The following is a 9962-nucleotide window of genomic DNA, read 5'->3' as shown; positions in this document are numbered from 1 at the left end:
GCGGGCGCGCCGCTTTAGCGCGGGCGCGCCGTCCTTGTGGATAAAATTCTGATTACTTTTCTTCTTGTTGATTTGAGCCGGTCTTTTCACGAGCTTTTATTCTAGATACCATCCTGACACCAAATTAGCACTTAAATCGTGCTAATTCACCTGATTACCCGGAAAATGCCTGCAATGCAAAAATACTACAAAAACATGTCAAAAACACCAACAACTTGAGTAAAAAACACTAATTCAAAGCTTTACGGAGCGTAATAAAGTGTCATAAATGTCATTCAACACCTAGCGATGTACATTAATTTTAATCTGGTGAGTTTAACTTGTAAGTTGTCCAGAGGTCGGAATTCTGATTTTCTGAGTATGAGTTGGCCTAATACAATGATATAATTATAGTTGAATATACATATTAGTATATTATAAGGAAAATGGTTGCAGATGTTCATAAAATGTTTATTGTCCTTGAAAAGGTTGACGTAAGAGTATTTCAACATCACCAGCTTCGCATAGAGCAAATGCCAACTACATGTGTCTTATGTTTACTGCAACAACATTATCACTCTATGCTATGTATATTGCAACAACATTCTCTCTCTTGGCGAAAAGATGTAAGGTAATCTATTTTACACTGCATAACATGCATGTAAGCAAATTATGTTAAAAGTTATGTTATGGTTTCTAAATGATTTGTATTGCCTAAGGCCTAAAATACACATTAACAATAACGATATGCAAGAAATGGAGAACTGATATGAAATGAACAGATAAAAAAAAGGGTTTATATAGTTGGAATGTTAAGAACTACACTAGTACAATAGTTACAAAAGATTCTCCTATTCGTAGCAATTAGAGAGGCCACTTTTCTCCCAACTAACTAATTCTAGAGACTACTAAATGCCAACATGCCCTCTGCTCCTCCTGGCCCTTTACTTATGTTCTTCCCTTACTGACCACCACGTATCTTTTGTAACTTTACTCATCTCTTTGGTTACCACTTCTATTTAAGTTAATTTCCCACTTTGCCCTTCCTCCCACTTCTGGCATATGTAAACATTATTGGAGAAACTGATAACGACTGCTCATACAGATATCATGATTTTATTGGACGGAACTGCTTCAATAATAGTGCCCTTAGCTCAGTCCTTAATCATATGCATCGTCTCCGGTGCCCCCACTGATATCATGATAATGCTTCTCCTTCCATCCCTAAGATTGCAGCCTTCATCTCTCCTCTTCACTCAAGCGATAAAAACTGAAATATCTCTCTACTCTATGTATCTATCCATTTGGGATCTTGACTGTCAAATAATGGCATATCTAACTACCTGTATTTCCAGTTGTCACCACCTACAACCAGAGGCGGATCCTCTAAGGGGCAGGGGGGTCATCCGACCCCCTTAAATTTTTAATTTAGTTAAATATGTATATTTAAATTATATAAAAAATAAAAATGACCCCCCTTAATTTTTGAAAAAACAAAAATTGCCCCCTCTCAAAATTTTTTATTGGGGCAAAAATAATAAGTGAAAGTTATACTTTTTTGTATTAAAAAAATTATCAAATCCATGTCGAAATCTCAGCTCCTCCTAGATCTCCTCTATTCCCACCATCAAATCTATGTCGAAATCCCCCTTGGGTTGGTGCTTCCTTCCCCTTCAGCTCCCCAACCTTTGGATTTAATTACCCCACCACCTCCGATTATGGAGTAGTAGGTATTCTCATGTCAACATTGGTAGATTGCACCTCGGCATGGAGTTTTTCTTGGTCATCATAGATCTTTGCAATTAGCGCTTCTTGGGTTTCCCTGGATTTTTATATTTTTCCCTATAGCCTTTGTGATACTTGTTTCATACCTTCCGCTACTTGATTTTTGATGTGTTGTTGCAATTCCAAGGATGCTTTGCTGACTGCTGCTAAAATCTCCTCTACCATGGAATTCTTGAGATTAACCAGGTCTTCCTCTAACTTATCTAATCGCTAAACCTTCTGAACTGCAGTTGGTGGCCCATGAAACGTTAATGCTCCGATACCAAGTTATGATTTTTAAGTGTTTTGTATTACCTGAGACCCGAAATATACACTAGCAATAACAATATGCAAGAAATTGAGAACTGATCTGAAATGAACAGATTAAAAAGAGGGTTTATATAGTTGGAATGTTAAGAACTACACTGGTACTCTAGTTACAAAAGATTCTCCTATTTATAGCAATTCGAGAGGCCACTTTTCTCCCAACTAACTAATTCTAGAGACTACTAAATGCCACATGCGTGACGCTTCTCAAATTCAGGGGTATGGATTTGACGTCACCCCACGAAAACACTGTTAAAATACTATTAAAAATCTGTATTTTTGAAAAGATATAAAAATCAAAGAGTTTAAAAGTTGAAAGCTTTAATAAAATATTTAGAAGAAAACAGTTTAACCCCTACAAACAGGATCACATACAGGTTACAACATTGAAATTAGAATCAACCACTATTATTAATAAACAACATCTTTTACAACATCAAGTCATCTTCGATAAGAAGAATCACTACTATTTTATTTATAAACCTGATTTACAACTGAATTAATAAACAACTCTAACTCGAACCATCCTCATCAATTTCCTTGGATACCTTCTTTGACCCCTGGATAACTTAAGTACTCACACTCTTCGCCTAGCCTTAGCCTTAAATGCTATCATACTCGAGCAACTCATCTTTACTCCTTTCCGAAATGGTTAAAAGAAAAGCAAGGGTGAGTAACAATGCTCGGCAAGTACCAATCAAGAATTCATAAGCTCGGGGTATTATACAAAAGGATTCATCAATCTTTGTATCAATTGAAAAATAGGAAATTCAATCTTTCAAAAGAATTATTGAACTAGACTTATCACATTTGAATTAAAACAAAGGTTAGGCTGCTGATCAGTCACGCACTAACCCCGAATATGGCACACAACCATGTTCTCTATACTGGATCCGAGGCACACTTTGGCCTATAATTGACCACGAATTGGTCCACATATTTTATAAAAGCAATCTAATTCTAATAATTCAATTCAATAAAAACATCAATTTCCATACAGAATCATAATCAACGGTTATAAAACATTTAACTAAAAACAATATTTGCATTTGATAATCAAATAATATGCGATACGAGTTTCAACCTTGTAATAACAAAGATTTGGTATTCATGAAATAAAATCAGGTATATAAGGGTGTGTATTCATTGAATGAAAGGTATCTGGTGATTTTAAAGTGGTATGGTATCATAGGGTATGTGTTCATAGGATATGATAAAGTATTTGGCTTTTCATAACTCGAAGGTAGAAAGAGATCATGGGTTTCATTCTCAGAAGTAAAGGTTTACCAGATGTGGTTCACGGCATAAACATGATACCATAATCTTGAAAGGAACATCGCAATCTATGCAACATATATAAGAAAGGAATTTAGGGAACTTGCAATATATCAAGAAGGTTCGGGAATACTTACCTTAACTTCGATTCCAAACTCACAACTCAGTCTCATACTTCATACTCCATAATCTATGCATATCATAACTCACAGATAACCTCTGACTATACTTTATCCACAACACAATATTGCTTTCTCAACTTATTCCTTGCTCTCTTTGCGACACCATTTGACCTTCTATATGTCTTCGATATTGCACGTCTCGCCCGGATCCTTTATGAGAATAAGACAATACTATAATCACTAACCTGTATATCGACTTTAACTTATAACTATCAAACCCCGTATATATAACCCTTCGCGTATACCTATCACGTATATTAATAAACACTTAACACATAATCACAAGGCAACCTATATAATCTTTCTGACTTACCAATTATCAGTAAACACATAATCATGCTTTGACTCTAGCTTACAGTCAAACCATTTTAACACAATATTCTATAAATCAATGCTTGTACAAATCATATTGAAATTTTGACATTATCTCGTCTAGTTATTTGACTATCCCCCTGTTATTCCATTCCAAACAACAATCAACCAACTCAATCTGACTTCGTAAGGCATAATATAATTGTCCAACGCCGATCAAAACACAGTATCATCGTACTCAATTCATATAGCATTTATCATATTCGTAGAACAAGAATTACACATAATTACAACAGTCAAACACAAGACTCTTGACCCACGTACGCACGTAAACACATAATTCATGTACCACATAACTTAGATCGTCAAAATATTTGACGAGGTATGTTTAAAACTAAAATCGAGTCGAAATACAATTTTTTGATAGTTACGCGACTCAGGAACGTTTACAAAATCAAATGACCTTTCGAAATGAAAGATTTTATGTCTTGAAAGTATTTTTAATAGAAGAAGAATATTTTTCAGAGTCTAGACGCGTTCGTTTCGTATTAAACGGATAAACATTCTATTTATTATAAATAAAATAAGAATAATTCAATTAATAATAATATTAATTGAATATTCAGTACCTTTATATATATTTTTAAAAGCTCAAAACATTATTAAAATATTATTTGGCTTAATTATAAATAATTATACTTCATTTAACTATTTATAAATAAAATTAATTGATTAAATAAATTAATCAATTAATTAAATCATAAATAGTTAATTAAAATAAATTATAAATAATTAAATCAAATTATGATTTTTAAAAAATAATAAAAGAGAATAATTTTTGGAATTAAAGTAATTTATTTAATTATTTAATTATTTAAAAATAATTAACCACATTAATTTTGAATTATAAATAAATTTTAGAATTAAAATAAGGTTTTTGATTTATTTTAGGAAAATAAATCACAAACATATTTTTTGTTTCAGCTCACAAATATTTTGGATCAAACAACAATGAGGGGGGAAAGGGAAGATCACCGAAGTTCGGGTGGAACAAACTGGAATATGAGTTCATTCCCAAATTTTGATCCCTTTCGTCGAAGTAAATTAACTGAAACAGGTGACTCCCGATTGGGGCTAAAACAGGGCGGATTGCACCTTTTTTGCTCCCAATACGATCCACACAATCCCTGTAGTTAAGCAAACACAACCATAACTACAACCAATCACCTGAATGATTTTTTCGGCCAAAAACTATTAAAACCGGCGAAACCCGAACCTTATCCGATGAAAACCCGATCCAGACAATTTTAACCAAAATTAAAGTTCTATGCATTAAAATAAAGCGTGTAATACCCACAATCTAACTGAATCATCAAAACTATCAACCATGTCAAGATCAATCCAGAAAATTGAAAAAAAAAACTAAAAATTTCAAGAACTCGACTTAGTACTTCTAGCAATCGTTTCATACATATAAATATACGAATCGATTCTAAAACACATGGGAAAGCTTATTTAAACATCAAAATCAATCAATAACTCCAATAACAACCCCCCCCCCCAATTTTGAACATAAACCCTAAAAATTGAAATTAAAAATTACCAATTCGAGGAACATTTTGAGGGTAGAATTGGATTGATCTCCTCTAGAGGATAAATTTGAGTACAAATACGATAGATTTTGCTTTCCAGATCACCCCATAATCATTTTTTGATCTTTACACAAATTGAAGAACATAAACCCTAATTTAACCATATTTAATTTGAATTTTTGTAAAATTTATAAAAAAAAATACCTATAATATCTGCATTGATTTGATTGGCATGATTGTTTAGTAAGTCTCGAGAATTTCGATTCATCTACTTCAACGTCAAAATCTGACTTTCCTAACACCTTCGAATCTTGGTTTGATTACGAAGAATACTTATCGATTTTTCTGGATAATTACGAAAGTTTACTGTATAATTATGTTTATTTATACCAAAATAAACTACGGTTAAGACTATTTATAATTACGAGAAATTAGGATCCCGTTGGATCATGCCGAATATAAAAATCCATTACTTAATAGCTAAGAATAAATAAAAACTGATCCAAACGGGCAATTTAATAAAGATTTGGGGTTCCGAGCCCCCAGATGCACGTACTTTAATAAAATATAATATTTTAATCAAAATATCTTGGATAATGAAAATATCTAGGTTGCACGTTTATCGAGATAATAAAATAATATTTTAATACCCATAAAACCGACCCGGAATCTTTGCAGATAAATCGGTACTCCGGATCGAAAAAGTTGAAACATGAAAAGTATTTGAAATAATCAAATTAGGGTAGAAATCATTTTCCTGAAATATTACGGGTTGTAAATTTCCTACACCATTGGAGTTGCGGGTTTTCGAATAATCGTAAATAATTAATTAGAAAAATTATCAAATAAATCTGCAAATCATTTATAAAATCATATAACAACCATTAAATCACTTGAAAATATATAAATAATATATGACTCATTCTGAGAATATTAATAATCAAAACTCAGAATTCTGGCACATATAAACCGTAACTAAGGAAAATCATTCAACATGTAAATTCAAATAAAATTTACATATACTTATATATTTTTCATAAATTACCCTAACTAATCATACGAACAAATTCACACGTATCACTTAATCACATAACAATTATACTCACATAACCAATAAATCTAGATTTTAGAAATAATATATGAATTCAGTTTAAAAAGGCAGTCACACCTCGACAACACAATACCCGGAATTTAAATATAAAATTTTAAAAACTATATAAACTGGAATAAAACATTATATTTTATTCCTTCCTTTTTAGAGAAATTACTTTTATAAGAATAAATAAATGTTTTTTGAAAAGTCTGGGTCATTATAACATGCCATCTGCTCCTCCTGGTCCTTTACTTATATTCTCCCCTTATTGGCCATCACATATCTTTTGTAACTTACTCATCACATATCCCACGTCCAGCATATGTAAACATTATTGGAGACTTTGGACGTTGAATCACAAATAATTACATTGTTTCTTTTATATGATAGCTCAAGCTTAAAACATAACATCTGAATTTAATTTTTGAAAACTATTTTTCAGTTATCTGCCTTCATGGAGGAACCCGGCTTTTATCATCTTGGAAATTCGGAGAAAAAATATATTTCAGGTATGTTCCTCTTCTTTCCGTAGTTTTAGTACTAAATTGGTATGTATTTTGCATTTGGTCAAGTAATGCTTATTTTTGTTTTACTTGATTATATAAGAACGGTAAACTTAATATCAATTGCATCACTCCCATGTTATGCTTTATTCTCACTATCATATAGTTTCCATTAACATAGTTTTTCTAATATTTTTTTGTTTTACTTATTTATTTAAGAAAAGGTATACTTACAATCAATTGCCATCACTTTCTTGTATCTTGTTATGCTTTATTCTCACTATCATATGATTGTCATTAATGTGTTTTTTCTATTCAGTCACCAGAAAAAATCATACATCACCTTTATAAAAAAATATAAAAAGTCCATGAATCTTATAAAATATTTTTACACGTGTTTTTGTAGATCATAGGTTGTTGATGCAATATGTTGTATCTGGGAGTATCTTTCAGAATCTACTCGAAGTAATTTCATTAGCAAGGTCGGGCACAAAACTAAGAGTATTGACCGCAATGAAGATTTAGTCAAAGGCTTTACTAAGAAAGGCCTGATATTATTATTTTCTTGTGATTTGTTTTTAAATCTAATCTTGTTATTCCAATATGCAACCACTTATGTTTCATTTTTCATTCATGCACAAGTTTTTTGTTTGCAACAGTCACTTGACCAAATTTAAATTTTCATTTTTAAGATTAACACATGGAATGGAGATTATTGTCAAGGCCAGGTCTATTAGTCAAGTTCACTAGTATTGTGTGGTCCCACTGACTAGTTTCAAACCGTTGGATTGCCATCAAAATAATAATGTGTTTGAAAACTGTTATAATTCATTCCTATTATGTCTTTCACTTGGCTTCTCCAAACTTCATAGCATGATGTTAATGGTATCTGGAAGATTAATAGTGAGCTTAAAGTCAATATTAAGGTGTTTTAAAAAGCAATAAAGCCTGTTGCTTCATGAAAACAGGGAAAACATGACAGTAGAAATGAGCACCAGAAAAGCTCAAAAGCTTATTCGAGAAACTCTCAAAATTGTTGATTCTCCAAAAATTAACAAGTCTTGTGTTTTTTATCGTCTCCTTGTACTTATTTTAAACATAGCGGATAAGTCCCCTTATCTTCATGTGTTACTGGACTTGTACCTTTATTTTTCAAGTGCTCCACTAGCCACAGTTTCATACAAAAGTTTCATACAAAAGTTTCATACTTTCAGGTGTAATTCTGTAAATATACTATGGTATGTTAAAAATATGTGAAATCTTTTTAAATTTTAAATGAAAGTTTTGATATATGGGTCTGCTTATAAATTAATTGATCAGCATATCGATTATCAAGAGTGAAAAAGAGTAGAGCAGACTACTAAAATCTTGAGTTGGAAACTAAACTGCCTTGCTCATATTGATCGACATCAAGTTAAAGGGTCTACAACTTCAAATTTAAACTTGTTTTCAGATTTAAAAAGTGACGTAGTTTTCATTGTTCGGTATTCTTGTAATTGTATTTTGTAATCTTTTACTTCTTTGTTTTAAACTTAAAATATTTTATTGGCGACATTAAATTCATTTTTATGGTACCCAGCTACATATCACGGTATCAGTGTTGGTAGCATTTTGAAAGATTTTACTGGTAAAATCACATACATGCATCATAATATTTTAAATGGGATCGACGAAGGGCACGTGGTACCTCTTGCCCAACCTGACTAGTGACTACGTTCTTTCCGAGCATCACGATCATCAAAGTGATTAATTGATGATTACAAGCTAACTAATAGTATTGATTAAGTGTAGTTAAATGAGGCAAAAACATACTCAACCGATTCACTAACAAGAGAAAACAACAAATGGAATATTGATTATTATGTAATTATTTGTAACGTAGTTTGTTGACATTTTAACACAAGAAGGTGAGATATATATTGTGTTCAGTGAAAGCTTAATACTTTTATTCATTCTAATGTTCAAATATAAAGAACTATTACAAGACAAATTTATTTGAGTAGTGCCGCATAGCAAGCTTAATCAATTGTACAAATCTTTGACAATCGAGAAACAATAAAAACATAATCACCTAATCAATATTCCAGTTACAATGTTGAATTATAATTTCAACACTCACTCTAGATTTAAAATTGTAAAACTTATTCAGAAATTAAAACGATATAACGATGATGTACTTCATGTCATCAACTAAAAGAGTTGGAGCACTTCTCTCCACAAACATGGAGCACTTCTCTACATAACCATGAAGCACTTCTGACCATAAATATGGAACACTTCTCTCCATGAACATGAAGCACTTATCTCTACAAACACATTTTTGATGCATTTCCCGCCAAATTTCATATATGATACACTTTTTTTACTAACAAAAATAATTTATTATTCACGAGCTCTTCTCTCCACAGTGAAACTTTCAACTACAAGTTTAAAATAAAAATTCTTTCATAATCATTTTTGTCATGCCTTCTTTCTCATCATTACGACACGCTACAATTTGGTGTTGATCCTCCTTCGTATTCTTTCTCGCAAGACTGTGTTGATTCATCCTTCAGGATCTTGATTTAATTAAGTGTTAGATTCTTTACAAGAGATTACATCTCTCCCCCAGATTCAACAATCCACACACTTGAACGGTTAAACCCCTCATTCGAGAAGTCATGATTGTGCACTCATATTTACGGATCTATTATTATCATTAAAGTTCTTGATACCATGTTGACATTTTAACACAAAAGGGAGATATATATTGTTTGGTGGAAGTTTAATACTTTTATTTTATTCATTCTAATGCTCAAATATATAGAGCTATTATAAGATAAATTTACTTGATTAGTGTCGCATATCAAACCTAATCAATTACATAAATCTTTGGCAATTAAGAAACAACAAAAACATAATCACCTTATTAATATTTCAGTTATAATGTTAGAAT

This window comes from Apium graveolens, chromosome 4, assembly GCF_009905375.1.
Source record: "Apium graveolens cultivar Ventura chromosome 4, ASM990537v1, whole genome shotgun sequence".
Classification (NCBI taxonomy): Eukaryota; Viridiplantae; Streptophyta; class Magnoliopsida; order Apiales; family Apiaceae; genus Apium; species Apium graveolens.
Note: the sequence above shows the minus strand (reverse complement) of the source record.